Source organism: Prionailurus bengalensis, chromosome A3 (genome assembly GCF_016509475.1).
Source record: "Prionailurus bengalensis isolate Pbe53 chromosome A3, Fcat_Pben_1.1_paternal_pri, whole genome shotgun sequence".
NCBI lineage: Eukaryota > Metazoa > Chordata > Mammalia > Carnivora > Felidae > Prionailurus > Prionailurus bengalensis.
The window spans coordinates 67,077,679-67,095,374 of NC_057354.1; positions in this window are offsets into that span (position 1 = coordinate 67,077,679).

The window sequence follows — 17,696 nt, forward strand, 5'->3', positions numbered from 1 at the left end:
AAAGTGTCTTGTGGATCTTGGGGATGATTTTCAACTTTCAGATGGAAGACGCAGGTCTAAGGGGATTTCTGCTCTGATCCAGGTGGGGCACTCAGAGTTCATCTGATGAATGCGGACATTACCACTTGAAGCCCAGCTGGTGTGCATAGCTAAATCTATAAAGGGCCACTTACTGGGGCACCTGGATGGCTCAGTCAAAGAAGTGTGCAACTCTTGATCTCAGGGTTGTGAGTTCGAGCTCCACGTTGGGTATAGACATTGCTTCAATAAATAAAACTTTTAAAAAAATAATAAAGTGGCACTTATTAGAATGGAGGCTCCAAGGGATGCCTGGGTGGCTCAGTCAGTTGAGCATCTAACTTCAGCTCAGGTCATGATCTCACAGCTTGTGAGTTCGAGCCCCACATCAGGCTCTATACTGACAGCTCAGAGCCTGGAGCCTGCTTTGGATTCTGTGTCTCCTTCTCTGCTCCTCCCTGGTCATGCTCTGTCTCTTCAAAAATAAGTAAACATTAAAAAAAAAAAAAAAGAATGGAGGCTCCTCAAGGTCAAAGGCTGTTGGGGAAGAGTTACCAGGAATCCAGACATGAGAGCACCATGTGCATGCAGGGTGCTTCCAGAAGCTGGAAAGGAGGCCTAGCCTCTCCTCCACACCAACTTAAAAAATTGTTGTAATCTGATCCTTGGGCTGAAGCTAAAATGTAAATTCCCCTGGAAGGATCACTATCCTTTAGTTACTGGTAATTTAGCCTCCCATGTGAATGAGTTCTAGACCTAGTCTCAGAAATCTGTATTGGAGCAAAGAATGTGGGCCCTGGGCGACAGTGAAAAACAGGGGTAACAGTCATGGAATCTGGGGTTCCAGGCAGCGATACACATTAAGGTAAGTTTTCTCGTCTTGGTCTCACAGTATCTATGTAGAGTGGGTTTCACCCCATTGTATAATGAGGACATTGAGGCCCAGTAAGTAATTTGTCTAAGGTCAGTCAGCCAGTGGTCAACACAGCTGGCATTGCAAGCCACATCAGCCTGGCCCCAAAGTTGTAAGGATCCCTCTGCTCCACACTCCTTCTTCAGGACAGAGGAGAGGAGGCTGTGGATAGTGTCAGAGGGAAAGAGTGGGGACCCAGACAGCAGGTGAAACATCAGGCTGTGAGCATCTTAATACACAGCCCCGGGATTTCAAGGAGAGGCTGTTGCAAATCACACTCCAGGCCAGTGTGTGCTCTGCATAGTGGTTGGTGCTGTGAGTGTAGAAGAAAGAAAACCCAGAGCAGTGGTTCTCAATCTTCAGCGTGCATCAGGGGGCCTGTTGAAACACAGATTGCTGGGCCCCATCTGTAGAGTTTCTGACTTAGTAGGTCTGGGGCGAGATATGAAATTTACAATTAAAACAGTTTCCCAGGTGATGCTGATGCCACCGGTTTGAGGACCACATTCTGCAAACCAGTGACCTAGTATATGTCTCAGGGAGTTTCTCTCTGGCTCAGGACAGGATATACACCTGTAAACCAGCAGAGAGCTTTATTAGGGGGGCTGAGGAGAGGCTGCTGTGATAAAGATACCCAACAATCAATCAAGAGCTTAGAGAACATACAAGTTTCTCCCCTAGTAGGGGAACCTGGGTGGCTCAGTTGGTTAAATTGCATCTGACTTTTGATTTTGGCTTAGGTCATGATCCTGGGGTCATGGGACTGAGTCCTGTGTTGGGCTCTATGTTGTGCTTGGATGGGATTCTCTCCCCCTGCCCCTCCCCTGTGCTTGCTCTCTCTCTCTCTCTCTCTCTCTCTCTCATAAACAAATGAATAAAAGAAGTTTCTCCCTTAGGCACCCCCCCCTTCAGGACTGAGACACCATTTGCCCAAATGCCAGTAGGGGCATTGGTTGCTGAGGGCTCATAGCTGAGTCCCTCTCTGGGAATTGCCCTTGGCCAAAGGGATCCACCTGACCCAAGTTACACCCTTTGATGGGGGCAGCCTGCATTCAAGGAGAACTCCTTGATATGGACGACAGCAGTCCCACCCCCTTGTCTCAATGTAGGACAACGCTGAAGGGCCATCCTAGCTCCAGGGCTCCCCACTGGATCAGCTGCAGCCTCCTCTCATCTGATGTCACTGCAGTTCAGCTTCTGCCCTGAAACTTGCAGGTGCTGACCTTGAGAGTGTCCCCCAGTAGAACTCCAGGACAGAGTCTGCTCCACATAGGCCCACCTAAGCCACAGCCCAAGGTGAGCATCCTCAGGTGGCACGTAGCTTTGCTGCCCTGAGTCAGTGAGGGGCCAGGTTTTTCCTACATTGTTTCTTTACCATCCTTTTGGCTTTGCTCTTGGCTAAAGCCAGGTTGCAGGTCCCTCTGTGCACCTGTTGGTGGAAACAGGAAAGAGAATGTAGAGGCAGCACGGTTGCCTTGGGACACCAGCCTGGAAGTAGCACCTCTCCACTAAGTGACTCCAACCTAGTCCCATGGCTACATACAAATGCAGGGATGCTGGGGAATAGTGTGTGGCTGGGCAGCTGCTCCAGGCTGGAACTCCTGCTTTGGAAGATGGAAGAGGATGGTGTTAGATGGACAAGGGCCCCCAGACAACCTCTGAATGTGAATCTGTATGGCCCCGATGCCACGAGCCACAAAACTCTGCAGCCAGAGTAGAAATGTGAGCCTGTTTATGGGGCACAGAGACCCCTGAAGCATTGCCATCCACACATGACAGCCCCAGAACTGTTGCTCACTATGGGCTCTGCATAAAAGGCTGTGCTGCAGATTTTGTCCAGTATCTGGAACGCTGAAACTCTAGTGTGTCCCTGCCAATCCACAAAAGTTTAGCCGGAAGTAAGCAAGATGAAGTGACCTGAGGAGATAACCCTCAGCAGGCTCAATAAAAAGAAAATAATTCCCAAGCCTCAATTTTTTATTATTAGCTACAAATTACTTATAAAAACCTTCCATTTGGTCATGTCATACGGTGGCCTTTTGCCAGTCCCCTCGCCACCCAGAAAGGGTGGGCTCGACGGTGCTCGCTCTGGTGGAGGAGCTGCTTGTTGCTCCTGGGTGGGGCGGACTGTCCTCCCTCATTCCAGGAAGTGTCACCAACAGGTCCCGGGGCACAGGGTCACATCATACTGACCCCACCATCCCCCCACATGGAGTCCACAGTCCATCTTGTCATGCCTTGGTTACAAATACCCTTCACTTCCTTGTCTCCCCCTTGAGCCCTAGTTACCCCCCTGCCCCACCCCCACAGAGATCCTTCATGCATCCTGCCTGTGCTGCCTCTTTAGGTTTATGAGCCCAAATCTCAAATGTGTACTCAAAAGCCTCAGGCAATCCTTGTATCCCTTTCTATCCTAGGGAATCTCTTTCCTGCCTGCCCTCACAGTGTTCCGCCTTCTCCTGGGGATCACAGCCACATTCCCCCTCCCACTCCCACCCCTTTCCTAAATGCCACATCCTTCCTGGAGAGCACAACCCATCAGAGGGAACTCTTCACTGACCCATCACCAATGCCACCAGTGCCCACCTGCCCCTCACTCCTGTCCCTGAAGAGGAACCGTCCTGTTTTTGTCTGAGGCCAAACCCTCCTCTTGGTCTATAAATCCTATCCCCAAACGCTGGTGTTCAGATCCACAGCTGTGCCTTCCCTCTGAGCTGCAGACTCAATCTCAGGCACTTCCACTTGGGTGTCTCGCGGGCAGACCAGGGGTCAAGGAGGGAGACACAAAGCCAATCAGGCCTGGGGCACTTTGGCAGGCCCAGTCGGTAGACCATGTGACTCTTGATCTCAGGGTTGTGAATTCAACCCCATGTTGGGTGTGGAGATTACTTTTTACAAAATAAAATCTTAAAAAAAATAAAAAATAAAAAAGCCAGACAGGACTGACCACTGCTGGGTCAGTTATGGGGGAAGGTGCCCACAGAGAAAGAAAATTCACCTCCGAGGCTATTCGAGAAGACATCACTGAACTGGGAGATGACAGAGGAAAAGCTGTGGCAGGTTGTCTCTGCCACGAGGGAGCAGCCCATTTCCTCCCAGACCCCTCAGACATCTATCATGATGGAACAGCTCGTGAGTGGGAGGGCTTGGCCAAGGCCCTCTTCACTTCTGCTCCCAGCAGGCCCTGCCAGTGGCCGCCATCTGGACTCAGAGGTGACCGTCCTCCTGGGGGCTGGGCGGTGGTGATTTCAAGGCTGGCCTCCTCTTGAGCAGGTGAGGGAATGGGGCCAGACTCAGATGCTCATCTGGCTCCACCTCAGGAGGTACCAGGGAGGATTTGCTGACAGCCTTTCTCCCAGTGCTGCTTCAGGGCAGGGAGACCAAGTGCTGAGGGTGGAGGGAGACCCCTCCCTGCCTCCCTGCATGCTCAGGTGTCCCGGGGGCTCCAGGTTCCAAGCCTGCCAGCAGAGGCACCTCGTTAAGAAACTGCCTGGCACCGGGTGTGGGGACAGGCTGTTCGGTCACCCTGGTCACTGACCCTGTCCTCTCTCTCACTCCCCCCACGTTCCAACCAGCTTGATCTGTGGCCAGCATCTGGTAGCCAATTTATTCAGGCCCTCAGGTTTGTTTTGTTAAGGACTTTAAAATGGATTAAGAAATGTGCAAAGGGCTTGGTCATCACTTTTCCCTTTCGAGCGTACCTGAGCAATTGGATCAGGAAGTCCCTGCCTGCCTCTTCTCTGGCAGGTCAGCGGCAGTGGCCTCTGTCTTCCCTGGCAGGGCCAGCACCGGTGGCTGGAGGTCCCAGGATGAGGCAGCTAGCTGGGGCTCAATCCCCTTCGAGCAATCCCTCTGGCCACATATCCTGGACCTGAGCCAGGAGAATGAGGGGGTGGTGGGGAAAAGGGACTTCTTTCTGTTCTCTGATTCTTCACTCCCTGTTCTATAGGGACTGTAAATGCCCAGGAGGCAGGGCCAGGACTTCAGTGCCCCAGCACATGGAGTGTCACTGCATGGCCCTATAAAGACTTGAGTCATAACGATGGGCCGAAAGGGAGGCCAACGTGCCTGTATACATCCATCTCTCTGGGTCTGTCTTCCACCCCCATCTCTGGTGCATCCTCAGACATGGCTCTCCTGGGAGTTCTTCCCCTGGAGAGGGTGTTTGATGTTGCTCTGATCTGAGATCAGGCACTGAAGAGAGAATGCTCATCTCAAAATGGGTTTAGAAGCTATTATGGATCCCACCGTGTCCCCCAAAAATGAGATGTTGAAGTTTTAGCCCCCAGTACCTCAGAACATGATCTTATCTTACCTGGAAATGGGATCATTGCAGAAGTAGTTAACTCAGATGAGGTAATACTGGCATAGGCTGGGCCCCTTGTCCAGTACAACTAATGTCTTTGTAAGAAGAGGACAGAGTCACTCAGAAGACAGCATGTGACGATGCAAGCAGAGGTTGGATTGCATCTGCAAGTCAAGAAACCCCAAGGATCACTGGCAAATACCAGAAGCTGGAAGATACAAGGCAGGGTTCTACCCTGTAAGTTTCAGGAAGAGCATGCCTGTGTCAACACCCTGATTTCATTCAGACTTCTGGCTTCCAGAACCGTGAGACAACACACTTTTCTTGTTTTCAGCCACTCAGGCTGTGTACTTTGTTATGGCAGCCCCAAGAAACTAAGAGGAGAAACACTTCACTCTGGAGTACCCTTCTGAGTCACGTTAACATTGTCCACTCCCTACCAATCCCCAAATCTTAGCCGGAGGTAATCGAGATAAAGTGACCAGAAGAGATATAACCCTCAGGAGGCTCAATAAAAAGAAAATAATTCCCAAGCTTCAATTTTCTTATTATTAGCTACAAATCACTTAAAGAAACCTTCCATTTGGTCATGTCACACGGTGGCCTTTCACCAGTCCCCTCGCCACCCAGGGAGGGTGGGCTCGATGGTGTTGGCTCTGGTGGAAGAGAAGCTTTTTGCTCCTGGATGGGACAGACTGTCAACGGTGCCAGTATGGCCCCGAGACTCATCGGTTACCCTCCAGTTTGTCCCACTCACCGCTCCACTCCCAGAAGGCCGGAGGTGGGGTCTGGTCATAATCAGGGCAAGGGGGCCTTGAGCGATGATCCCCACTGGGATCTAGGGCAGAGATTATAATGGCCTGGGGTCACAGGTTGGTGGTCAGTAGACCTGGCTTTCGATATGTCTGCTGCAAATCCTCATTAGGGCCCACTCCTGGGAAATCTACAAAACATGTTTTCTCACTGAGTTAATGGGATTCAAATGATGTCTCAGCAAAACAGAAATTATTTCAGGTCACGAATCTTCAGAGTCAACTGAAGAATGCTCGACTCTCTGAATGTTAAATGTATGAATGCGGAGAGCACGGCAGTGATGGAGGCGTCCCATACTATGCCAGCGCATCTCTAGCCTGCCCTAAGTGCCCTGGCTGGTCCTGGATGTGCAGACCTTTGCTCTGGATCATGCCTGGGGGCTCTGCTGTACTTCTCTCATGCTTTCCGCCAACCCAGAAAAAACTCAGCTCTCCTAACACCACACCTGAACAGTCTGAGAAACAAATTCAAGTCCTTAGTGATAACAATAAGCTTCATTTTGTTTACCTCTCAAATGCCGTTCCAGGCACCAGTCCAGTTTACCGTCAGAACAGCTCTTTGATGTGGACTTTATCTCCTTGTTACAGATGAGGACATAGCTGCTTAGAGAGGTTGAGGACTTGACTCAAGGTCACACAGCTAGTGAGGGGCAGAGCCAGAACATAAGCAAACCCCAGGCTGTTGACTCCAAAACCCCTATTCTGTCAGCTCTATCCCGACGGGGGCCTCTCTCTGCCCTCCTCTCAGGACAGCTGCCTACTTTCTGACAAGAGCCTTTTAGAAAAACCACAACTCTTAAGAATTTTAGGTACCGTGACGTGCTATGGATGGAAAATGTTGGAGCAGTAAGTCCTTCTGGGGCAGCCTTTATGCCTATGAATTCAGAAAAGTCTCAATGCTTAGTTCTGGATCTATTTTTAGCTCCTCTCAATCTTGCTGGCGGCCCAGGCGTGGCCTGAAGTTCTGCTGGCCTCCTCGGGCAGAACTGCCAAGCAGATTGAACCCTACCTATTGAAATGCTCACAGCGTTTGAGATGAGGTGCTTTTCCCAGTTAATTCTAACCTGTCACTATTCATTTTTTCCACTGAAGTCCAAATAGCAACGTGTCATCTCCCAAACAAAGGGCCTGCATTGACTTTCATTCCCCTCTTTGGGTTAGAGTCATTCAAGGTGCCAGAATCAGAGAATTAAGGCTTGTGTTTGCATGTGAAGGGAAGGATCACGGGGTTACATAAATTATGGGGCACCTAGTCCATGGAAGGCACCACAGCTATTAAAATTCCAGTGTGTTCATCAATATGGAAAGGCGTTTATAATATATTGTGGAGTAAAAGAACCATGTGTAGCATAACCCATTTTGCATTTTAAAATATATCTACATGTAAAAATTACCAGGAAGGCATATTCTGAAATAATTATAATTGTTATCACTGGGTGGTGAGATTCAGGGTGATTTCGTTTTCTTTTATCCACTTATCCGAGGTTTTCTTTTTTTCTTTCTAATATTTCCCTCAAATTAAATACATATTTGTTTAAATTCAAACACAATAAATTTACTGGTAAATGTGAAACTGTAACAGCAAACTATGGCCCTGATGTTCAGTGCATACTGGTTTCTCTCAAATCAGGTCACCATAAACTTACGTGTGAATGAATTTCTATTCAGGCCCACATTCTATTCTTTTTTTTTTTTTTAATACCTAGTGTTCTATTTTGAAAACTTAAGACCCAGAGAAAAGTTGCAGGAATGGTACAATCAACACCCAAAGTCCTCTCACATAGGTGGAGGGACTGGTCGTGTTTTTGCCGCATTTGCTTTATTTATCTCTGTATGTTTTTGTATGTATTTTTTTAATGCTTTTTTTTTAACATTTATTTCTTTTTGAGAGAGAGGGAGAGAGACAGAGCACGAGTTGGGGCGGTTCAGAGAGAGAGGGAGACACAGAATCTGAAGCAGGCTCCAGGCTCTGAGCTGTCAGCACAGAGCCCGATGCGGGGCTCGAAATCATGAACTGTGAGATCATGACCTGAGCCAAAGTCTTACACTTAACCGACTGAGCCACCCAGGTGCCCCTGTTGTACGTATTTCTAACCCCCAGCATCTGACACTGTTTTCAGTAAGTGAATGAACGACTGTAATGGCAGGAAAGCCAGTATTTCAAGGGCAAGGAGTCTTGAGCAGGTGAAGGAACACAAAGAGGTAGAGGCAATGGCTCTTGAAGTGACTGTCTCGTATGGTAAGGGGGAGAGATCCAGGATGACTCCCAGGGTCTGGCTTGGAACATGTGAGTGAGCACCAGTGCTGTTTTCCAAGATGGGGCACATGGGAGGAAGAGCCAGTGGCAAGGGGTGAGGAAAAGGGAGATGCTGACTTCAGTTTTGACATATTGCTGTCCAGTAGCCTACAGGATGTCCAAACGTAGATGCCTAGCAGGCAACTGACTAGGGCTCCGGAGCTCAGGGCCAGGGACAGGTCTAGATGTGGACATTTTGGAAACCTAAGAGTGATGTGGATGGTTGACCACTGTGCTGGCTGGCCTGGGCAGCCTTGTTCGTGCCTGTATTCTAGCATATTAACTAATAGTTTTTCCTTTTCCTTGCCCAGTTTGGACAATAATTTATATGGCCACTCTAAAAAAGCGGAAGCCAGTTGCTTCCTGTTTTCACTTGATGCCACTCCCCGGCCTGGCTCTGTGGGTGTTTTATATTGTGTGCAGTTAAACTAGAGGTCTGTGTCCTCTGTCCTTGGTATCTCCTGTTTTGCTTTACCTGGTACCTTCCAGGTAGGTGGTGCCCAAGAAACATTTGCCTGTCCTGCGGTTGAGAGGTCCACAGGTCCCCATCCACTGAAGGGAGAGGGGGCAGGAGAGGTTCTGTGGGTTAACTTGCTGGAAGCTGGCAGAGTGAGATGCTCCCCTTAGACCAAGCCACTATTAGGTATGGGATTTAGGAAATGTCAGAGAGGTGAGGAAACTGAAACATTCTCTGTTCTCCTCATGGGCCCATGTTGCTCCCTTCCCTCACTCACTGCTGGGGCAGTGACAGCTGGAGTGTTGGTAAGACCTGTCCCCAACATAGGTCCTCAGAGACCCCGTGCGACCCAGCTCTGAATGAGTCTTTCTGGAGCCCATGCTGCTGATGAGAGCCACATCCTGGTCCTGGGCAGATCTTTGGACAAGTCCTGTCAACCTCTACTTTCTGCTGTTCCCCCCACGTGGGCTTTACTTCAACCAAACACCCTTTAAACACATCCTGAACACTTTTTTTAAAAAGTTTATTTATTTATTTTGAGAGAGAGAGAGAGAGAGAGAGAGAGAGAGATCATGAGCAGGGGAGGGGCAGAGAGAGAGGAAGAGAGAGAATCCCAAGCAGGCTCCACACCATCAGTGCAGAGCCCAATACGGGGCATGAACTCACGAACTGTGAGATCATGACCTGAGCCAAAGTCTGACACTTAACCGACTGAGCCACCTAGGCGCCCCACACCCTAAACACGTTTGCCTCTGCGAACAGGAATGCCTTTTCCCCGTGCCCTCATGCCTCTCAGTCTCATGTCTAACTGTTGAAATCTGTTCTTTGGGGCTGACTCAAATGTGACCTGGTGTCCCAGGAGACTGTCTTGGATCCCTCCCCACTGGACACAACACTCACTTCATCTGGAAAGTCCTAGTGGCACCCACTGTCTTCCTCAGAGTTTCATCTGGACTCTTGCCTCACTCTTCAGAACTCTGGGTGGAGATACTTTCTTTTGTATTTTTTAAGTTCTCCACAATGCCAAACGTGGGGATAATTTTCCCATGCTGTGTACAGAAAGTGTGGGTACAAGAATGCAAACTGCCAAGAATTTAGTCTCCAGGTTAGAGGGCCCCATTGAGGGTTATGAAGCAGGGCATAGCAGAAGGAAGACAAAGTTTGGATTCATACATTCAACAAATATTTATTGACAAGTTGGACGTACCACATAATGGATTTACAGAACCAGTCACTGTCTTCAAGGACCTCAATATTTAGAGGCAAGAGGGAACAAGACATGCATGTAAGCAGAGTTACCAAACAATGCAGTAGGTACCATAATAACGGCAAGATTGTTATTACACTGTACAGCAAGAGTATACAGTGGTGTCAGGAAGGGCTTTACTAAGGAAGTAACATTTAAGCTGGGTCTTGAGGCATGCATAGAAGTTCTCCAGGTGTCCGAGAAAGGGAGCTGCTGGTAGAGGGAACAGTAAGAGCAAAGGAACTGAGCCCCAGAAATGATTGTGTAGGGGACTGGAAGAAATTCAGTGCAAGGAGGGAACATATAAGTGTGTGGGGGGAGCCAGAAAAATGCCAGGGAGATCAAGCAGGGGAGAAGGAAGGGAATCTGATATTGGAGGCAAAGGGCAGGTTTTTAAGGAGAGGGAAATTGTGGCAGCTGTAGCAGCAAGAAGAGTGGAAAACAGGCAGGTGTGAACGTGCAGCTAGTCTCCATCCATGTATACCTGGGGCTGCCCTGCACTGGTCACGGCTGCTTTGCTTTGGATTATAGGTCTCTGCAGGGAGCTGCCTGCCTCACCCCTGAGTTGCCAGCAGCAGCTACAGATCCCAGGCCTCCTTACCCACTCTCCTGGAGGGGCACTTCTGGGGACAGAGACCTCGCAGGGCTGATTTCTGGGCTGAAACCCCCTTTGCCACCAGCAGGAAGATGCCCGCGCCCTCAGGGGTGGGCAGATGGTGAGGCCTGCCTTCCAGCCGGGCAGCCGCGCTGGGCTGGCAGTGCCCTTTTGAGCGTGTGGGAGACAGCAGGGGCCCACAGGCCAATATCCGCCCTCCCAGGTGTCCACACTTGGCAGCCCCACCTGTCTCCAGCCAACTGTGTCCTTGCAGATGAAACTGGCAGAAGGAAGGAGCTGGGCTCCTAATTGGATTCTTGAATTTTTTTTTAATCACAACTTGGATGTTTCCTGTTCTGTCCGTTCACACTGTCATTCCTTTTTTTTTTTTTTTTACTACTTCTTAATGCTTCCTCCATGCCCTTGTCAGCCTGGGCTGCAGGGACTGCCCCCAGTCCCCAGCACTTACCTAGTCCTATTGGGTTGATGGGAGAGTAGGCAGGGTTTCAGTCTTATCATGAGCATTTACACAAATGGAAAATGTCAGCATTTAATCCGTAAAGGAGCCCAGGCTTGGAAGTTCCAAAAGCAAATGTTTGAAGGTGGAGGGTGCTTTCTCTGAGCACAAGTCCAGGAAGGAAAGCTGGTGTCCTGTCAACTCATGTTCCTCGCATTTATTTACGTGTAAGACCCTCTTGAAGACTTAGAAGACACCTTGCCCTTCTGGAGCTTCTAAAACAAAAAGACAAATTCACAGCCTATTACATCCCAAAGCCCACATCAATGTGCTGTCAGGCAGGCAGGGAGGGTTTGGTGGAGGAAGGGCTCACTGTGAATTGGGTTGGGAACCAGCCCTGGGGCGGTGGGGGTGGGGGGTAGGCCCAACTGAGACACTTCCTAGAGAGAGACATGTGAGGAGTGACAAGTGCATGTCAGGCTATAGTAACTGTGCGACCAAAGGCTAAAAGAAGAGCCCGGGGACATGGGTGGCAGGCTGGAGGGTGGTGGACAGACTCAGGGAGCCTTGAATGCCTGTCCAGGGAGTTAGGCTCTTCTGTGTATAGGAGAGGGGAGAGGTGGCACAGGTCTGTAGGTGCATCCAATCCTGGCCCTGCCGCTAATCATCTTGAGCCCTGGGCAAAGTGTTCCTCCCTCTGGGCCAGGTGGCAGGGGAGGACAGGGACAGGAGCTGCTGATTAGGAGGACAAGGGTGCTCTTTAACAAATACCCACATCTAGTGCTAGACATACTGGTGAACATCTCTGGGGCATGGTCTGGACATGTCTTTGTTTTAAAAGATACTGCTACTTCTTTTGTCTACACTGGATGACTTCATTTCCAAGATCCCGTTAGCTCTAAAATGAACATGTTTCTGAGGTTTGAGAGGATGGTAATGTAGCGAAGGAAAAACTTTTCCTCTACCCTCTTAGGTTCAGTGACTAGATACTGCGTATTAAACTGATGCACATGTGAGGCAGTGCTCAGTGATGAGTAACTCCAAAGGGTGGTTAGAATTTGGGCCTTATATACCAAACTTAATAGGAAAGACAATGGGTTTGTCTTTAGGAAAGACAAATGGGTTTTTAGAACAAATGGGAAATAAGAAAGTGTGATGATGTTTGTTTATGCAGATGTGAGTGATCTCTCTGTCTTAAGAGCCAGTAGAACTTCCCCCCAGGGAGGGAACTGATGGCATGTTTGCTCTTGATCTGTCTCCCAGGAGTAGACCAACACCAAAGAGGGAATTTATGCAGTCCTCATTTCTCAGAAGTTTCTGCTTTTAGTCAGATAAGAGAAGCTCTGAGAAGGCTTTTATCTGCATCTGTTGAATCTCAAAGATCTTTTGCTTAAAATAATCTTTTACCAACACTGAGGGTCTGAATAGAGCCCCACGGTGAAATGGCTAACATGAAGGAATTCTCGGCCAGCCTGGAGCTAACCTTCACAACCAGTGGAAACCAATGGCTGAAGATTCATTCTCACTGAGTAGACCACACATCTGAATTGCTGGAGTTATATGGATAATTGCAGGACAAAGTTGATGCTGGGGGTTGGAGAGACATTTTGGGGGCTAAATGATCCAGATAATTGCAGTGGTGGTGATGCCCTCCCGGCATGCCCTGGGGTGGTGGGAGCACATTAGTCATGGGTTGGGGTGAGGAGAGGTGGTTGAAGAACAGGGAATAAATAAAAGGAATGAGCAGTCCTGTCTCAAGCAGGCCTGCGAGGGCGGGGGGGTGGCTGCCAGCATCCCAGGCAGGGAGACATGAGTCACACCCTGAGACGCTGACCTGCCAGAACCCAGCCTCTCTAGAAGGAGGGAGGAGGAGGCAGGCTCTGGAGATTCCAAATGTCAGGCTTTGCCTCTTGCTAAAGCCTTGAGCTTGAGATCTTTGTCATCCCTCATCATCAACCTTTGCAAAGCTATATGACTAACTGACCTCTGTTCGTAGGTCTTCTGCTGCTCTTTATCCTTAAACCATCAGAAGCTCTACACCTGACCTTAAGGACTACAGCCACCCAACCACCGACCACTGTCCTGGGCTGCAGTAACCAGAGTACCCTTACCTTTGGAGCTGCCCCATGGGACTGTTGTCTCTTCTAGACGGTGGGGCTGGTTTGTGACATTGGGAGGGAGGAATGACTTTTCACTGTGTTCTCAGCAGCCTGCTTCTCCCCAAGACCTCCTCGTATGGGACCCCTGGACCTCCTAGGAGGTCTTCTGCCCAGAGACAGGAGGACTTCTCTGATATTCTAAGGAGAATATCCAGACCACCACCACCCCCCCACCCCCCGAAAGTGTGGGCAGTTCTCAGAGCAACTGAAAAGCTAGCTGTTGCTGAGTGGCATTGCCAGACACCATGTCCTGCCCCAGGGGCCAGGATCACTCCAGCTGAGAACAGCCACAGCCCTTTCTTACCTCTGGGACCCACTTGCAAGGGAGCCAGAGGCCAGAGTCACTATTGGGTCAGCTCCTACCCTTCTAGATCTTCCTGTTATTGAGTGCTAGACTTACTGGCCTCTTTTGTTCTCGGCTCTGTGTTCCGTGACCTCCTAGGTCACAACCTCACCCCACCCAGCCTGGCCCCCATCCCTCACCTAGGTCAGTGCCTACCCCCTGCTCTCTGCCCTGGCCTCAGGCAGATCTGGAGCTTGGGGCCCAGTGCTGCAGGGTTCTGCCTTTGCCAGGGTCAGCCTGGGTGGAAGCTGAAGATGAAAGTCTTTTGCCAACCCTGGCAGAGATGTGCCGAATGGTCTAAAGTAATTGAAGCCATTTTCTGCCTGTGTGAGGGATTTTTATTCCCAGAGATTCTGCCTGACCATTTGGGGCAGCCCTGTTTGGCTAGCTGAGGGTTCATATTTTTTCCCACAGCTGGATGTTTAGTGTCTATGCACTTGCCTTTTAAAAATGTCATCGTCCAGAATAGCTCTGTTTCATTTTGTGTTCGATCTCCCTTTTTATCTTTAAGTGGGAAATGGGGAGACCAGCATGAGGAAGCAGTCATGAGGTTCATCGGTGTTCAAAGCAAGAAACGTGAGAATGTTTCTCACCCCCCCCCCCCCCCGTTTGCCTCTGCACGTGCTTTCCAGAACTAAAGAGCAGAGCTTGTATCCCAGCCTGGGATGGGCCCCTTGACCTTGAACCAGGCAAGGCTGACAGCCCTAGAACAGGGGCAGCTGCTGTGAAATAATTCAGAGACCTTATCGCAGAGCAGAGAAGAGCTGGAGGGAGACAGGATGCTTTGCCTCCACAGCCTCTGGCTTACAAAGCACCCAGAATTCCCTGGGACGGCAAAGAGGAGCCATTTCCCCCCAGGCTCACCCCTTGGTGAGCTCCCTCCATGCCAGCACTGCGATGTGGCAGGCCATGTGAGATTCTCGCTGAGGTCAGCTATCTGAAGCAATGGTCACAGCCATGTGAGGTCACTAAAGCTACATTTAAATAAATTTAAATGAAGTAAAGTTTAAATATCAGTTCCTCAGCCGCACTAGCCTCATCTCGAGTTCTCCATGGCCACGTGTGGCTGGCGGCTGCCTTTAGGCCATTAGGCAGTGCAGATACAGAACATTTCAGTCATCACAGGAGGCTGTCTTAGAAAGGGCTGTGGGTTTTGGGAGAGGCTCGACAGAACTCATCGAATCAGCTTTACAATGAACTATCTATAAAATCGATGCTGCTACGTGTCTCTCTGACCTTGGGTAGACATTCATTCTACAGACTGTCCCAAGCTTCGTTCTGAACTCAGGGAACTGTGGCCTTGTGATGCATCCCTTCCAGAAAGAACAGGTAGCATGCCTCTGGTAACCAGACAGACTAGGCAACTCTCGGATCAACTACCAGCCTGACATTTCACTGCCCAAATGAATACCTCTGTGTCCAGCGGTGACACTTCTTACTTGGCCATCCTTCTGCCCCATTGATACTGAATAACTGGTTCACACTGGATTCTCAGCCCCTCGGCATCACCCCTGCCTTCCCCAAGCACCATCACCCCAAATAAAATAATCTGTTAATATCCTAGGTGCAGTCCACAAAGCTCCTGCATCAGAATTACTCGGTGGGGGGGCGCCTGGGTGGCGCAGTCGGTTAAGCGTCCGACTTCAGCCAGGTCACGATCTCGCGGTCTGTGAGTTCGAGCCCCGCGTCAGGCTCTGGGCTGATGGCTCAGAGCCTGGAGCCTGTTTCCGATTCTGTGTCTCCCTCTCTCTGCCCCTCCCCCATTCATGCTCTGTCTTTCTCTGTCCCCAAAATAAATAAACGTTGAAAAAAAAAATTAAAAAAAAAAAAAGAATTACTCGGTGGGGAGGGGCTTGTTTAAAATGCAAATTTCTCAGCCTCACTCCAAGCCAATGGAATCAGAATCTCTGGGGTGGGAGCCACTGCTAGTGAGAAAGCAGCTCAGGAACCACCCGGAGAGTCCCTGGAAATGAGAAATCACCGCCTTTTGCATTCTAGGGTCTCTGATATATTGCAGACCAGACTGCTCCAGGGCTGAGAGCCAGATAGATGCCGGTGGCTGGTGAGGGCTGGGGTGTGTGAGAGAGAAGTGTCCCACCCCCAGTGTACACACACAAGTCAGTACACATGCACACTACTGGCCCCTAAGGTCTGCTGGGTAATAACAGAACCTCACCTAAGAAAAGCCTGCTCCAGTCCTGATCTTGGCAGTCAGGGATGAGTGCCTGGCATTCTCCCACTCTCCTGCTGCATGGACTCCCCGACCAAGGTCTCTAGGACCTGCCTCAGAAAGACTATTTTCCTTTTCTCTAAATCAGGGCTTCACCACCTTTATTAGCCCTTGCCTCACTTTGGTGAGCACAAAACTCTACCTTTGGGATTCTAGTGTGCCGTTGTCTCCCTCCGTGTCTCCCCTCCCAAATATTCTGGAGTTTGTGTTACAAAAATAAAGCTTCTTCCACATTTTCCAAATGTAAAATTACATGCACATAATACTTAACAGAGCATGAAGGTATAGTTCATTACTGGAAAGAAAGTCATACTCAAAGAGCAGAGTTTCTCCAGCTCACAGTGAATCAGAATCCCCTGCAGGGCTTGTTAAACAGATGGCTGGGCTCCACCCCCAGAGGCTGATTCAGGAGGTCCGGGGTGGGGCCTGAGAATTTGCATTTCTCACAAGTTTCCAGGTGGTGCTTTTGCAGCTGGGTGGGGGGATCACACTTGGAGAAACACAGATCTAGAATGATTATCCTCACATACTCCCTGCCTAGAGCCGGAGGAATGGCCAAGCCTTTCTTTAAAACACCCAGCCAGGGATATCTCGTGGCTCAGTTGGAGGAGCATGTGACTCTTGACCTCGGAGTCGGGAGTTTGAGCCCCACTTTGGGTATAGAGATTACTTAAATAAATACAACTTAAAAAAGTAATGAAATAAAATAAAAACACCCAAATAATCAATCACATGGGGCCCCTCCTCTCTCTAGTCTCCCTCCCTCTTCAGACTGGAGCATCTATAAGGCAAACCAACCCTATTTCTGTCTCTCTCTTTTTTTTTAATAAATTTTTTTTTAATTACATCCAAGTTAGTTAGCATATAGTGCAACAAGGATTTCAGGAGAGATTCCAGTGATTCATCCCCTATGTATAATACCCAGTGCTCATCCCAACAAGTGTCCTCCTTAATGCGCCTTACCCATTTAGCCCACCCCCCCAAGACCCCCCTACAGCAACCCTCTGTTCTCTGTATTTAAGAGTCTCTTGTCCCCCTCCCTGTTTTTATATTATTTTTGCTTCCCTTCCCTTATGTTCATCTGTTCTAAGTCCTCATATGAGGGAAGTGATATGATATTTGTCTTTCTCTAATTTCGCTTAGCATAATAGCCTCCAGCTCCATCCACGTAGTTGCAAATGGCAAGATTTCATTCTTTTTGATTGCTGAGTAATACTCCATTGTATATATACACCACATCTTCTTTATCCATTCATCCATCAATGGACATTTGGGCTCTCTCCATACTTTAGCTACTGTTGATAGTGCTGCTATAAACATTGGGATGCATGTGCCCTTTCAAAACAGCATACCTGTATCCCTTGGATAAATACCCAGTAGTGCAGTTGCTGGGTCGTAGGGTATTTCTATTTTTAATTTTTTGAGGAAACTCCATAGTGTTTTCCAGAGTGGCTGCACCAGTCTGCATTCCCACCAGCAGTGCAAAAGAGATCTTCTTTTTCCGCATCCTCGCCAACATCTGTTGTTGCCTGAGTTGTTAATGTTAGCCATTCTGACAGGTGTGAGGTGGTATCTCATTGTGGTTTTGATTTGTATTTTCCTGATGATGAGTGATGTTGTGCATGTTTTCATATGTTGGTTGGCCATCTGGATGTCTTCTTTGGAGAAGTGTCTATTCATGTCTTTTGCCCATTTCTTCACTGGATTATTTGGTTTTTGGGTGTTGAGTTTGATAAGTTCTGTATAGATTTTGGATACTAACCCTTTGTCTGATATGTCATTTGCATATGTCTTCTCCCATTCTGTTGGTTACCTTTTAGTTTTGCTGATTGTTTCCTTCACCATGCAGAAGTTTTTATTTTGA